The following is a 2,325-nucleotide window of genomic DNA, read 5'->3' as shown; positions in this document are numbered from 1 at the left end:
GGGGGATGGGGGGTGGGGGGTGTGCTCCAAGCCTGCTGTCAAGTCCTCCGGGAGCGCGTCGTCCAGGTGTACTGTCCCCAGGCAGTTCTTGGTGGATGCCCAGGGAGTTGTGTGATGCTCGTTCGGCTGCCCTTCCTGCAGCGGGGGAGAGCTGGTAAGCAAAATCGGACAGAAGCTGAGCTGGGCCTGAGGAGCAGGTTACTCTGTGAGCCTTTCCGGCTAGCTGAACCAGCCTCTCCAGGACTGGACACGACAGGCAGAGCCAACCCCTAGAATCATAGTTTATCGGATCCCTCTTTTAGCTCAGAATGATGCTTGCTGCCCTAACTGGTTCTTAAAAAGTACCGACCAGCTGGAGATAGGCATTTGGGTGGGCTCGAACTTGATATGCTGTTGGTGTCATTAGGTGCCCTCGAGTCGGCTCCCACCCATAGTGACCTTGTGCACAACAGCAGGGAACAGCCCCTGGTCCTGCGCCATCCTCACCACCATCCCCACAGGGCCATTGTTGCAGCCAGGATGTCAGTCCCTCACCTTGAGGGCCTTGCTCTGCTTCTCTGCTCCTCCACCGCCGAACATGGTGGCCTCTCAGGGACTGATCTCTCCTCACATGTCCAAACCCTGCTGGTCTCTAAGGAGCCGTGGCCGAACTACTTCTCAGACCGATTGGTGAGTCCTGTTTGCAGGCCTCGGAACTTTCAGTATTCTTCTCTGGCACACCATTCAAACATATTGATTCTTCTCCAGTCTTCCTTACTTAATACCCAAACGTTCACAAACACAGGAGGCCATGGAGAGTACCGTGGCTTGGGTCAGACACATCTCAATCCTCAAAGTCACTTACGATGAAGGGCCGATTGGGGTGAGAGAGTTGAGGGTTTGTCGTATATGCCGTTCGCGTGCATTAGAAGCGAAGCAGGGGCTTTGCGTGCTGTTCCGGGAAGGAGTTCGTTTCCACAATGATAGTGTCTAACTTTCCTTCCAGAATCCCACACGCTTCCCCACTGAGAGCCAGTTCTGCCTACAGACTTTGCCCTGCTGGCATTGTGGGTGAGGAGGCGGGCAGTTCACCACCAAGTCAGCAGTTCGAAACTGCCAGCCGCTTTGTGGAAGCCAGCCTAGGCTGCCTACTCCCATAAAGAGGTACAATCTCAGAAACCCACGGGGGTAATCAGTCCAACAGAGTCCTAAAGGGTGGCGATGCGTGGGCGCCAATTCAATGGGAGTGGGTTTGCTTTGTTGATTGGGGATCAATCGGAACCAGATACCCAGATACCTTTCTTTCTGAGGCCTTCTGGGCGGATCCCAGCTTCCAACCTCTCCATTGACATTATAGGCCGGTATCCATTTGCACCAATCCTAACAATTAGAAATGCCCCTGAGATTCGAGTGTCACCCGTCTGAAGTGTACTGTAGCCCTTTGGTGTTGGGTTTCAGGTGGAGGGGTGCGTGTGTGCATTGGCCTTGTTTTGAATGCACGTGGGCGTGTTTGCGCGCGAGGTGCTTTTTTGTTAGAGAACCCCTTGCCTTCGGGAGTCGGGGATTAGTCTCTGAGCTCTGGGAGAGATCCGGAATTCTTCTTTGGTCGAGGATTTCTTAAAAACCCAAACTCCTTTTCCATCTTCACCTGGGAGCAGTCATACCTCTGCATCTCTTAATGAAGAAAACACCCCAAAGGTGCCGGGACTGCAGGGGGAAGGATTTACATAAAACCCCCAGCAGGCACCTTAAACAGTGGTGGAAAGAGATGGTGCGGGCCGGATGGGAGACTCACTGCCAACTCTCCTGGGGCCACAGGTGGAGAAAGCCCCTGAGTTGGGATAACGGGTGGACTGGTGTGAGATTTGCGCTTTCTTATATTCTCCCATTTATTTCGTGTGGAGCACTTACAGAGCTGGCTGAGAGCACAACGTAAAGGTTATGGATCGTAGCACGTCTCGGCTGGAAGGACTCCCAGGCGTCCTTCAGGCCAGGCACTTCATTTTATGGATGAAGAAACTGAGGCCATGGCGTCCCAGTGTCTGGGCCATTTTGAGCAGCCCGTCTGCTGACCGAGCCTGGAGGTCCCCCACTTCCCGCTGCCCTTCTGTCTAGAGGGCAGCTCCTGGTCTCTCTAGTCTTCAAACACATTGGAGGCAGTCCAGGGCCTTAGTTTGTTACATCCACGAAAATGGTTTCTCAGGTGTTAAAAATCATGTTCAAATTCATTTTGCCTGCAGTGATATCTACAAAAACTCTTAATACAAGAAGGTAGTTGGGTCGACTGAGAGAAGATTGATCCAAAATAAATAAATAAACTCAAACAATACTTATGACATGATAGAT

This window comes from Tenrec ecaudatus, chromosome 3 (assembly GCF_050624435.1).
Source record: "Tenrec ecaudatus isolate mTenEca1 chromosome 3, mTenEca1.hap1, whole genome shotgun sequence".
NCBI classification, from domain to species: Eukaryota; Metazoa; Chordata; class Mammalia; order Afrosoricida; family Tenrecidae; genus Tenrec; species Tenrec ecaudatus.
This window is presented reverse-complemented; position numbering follows the sequence as displayed.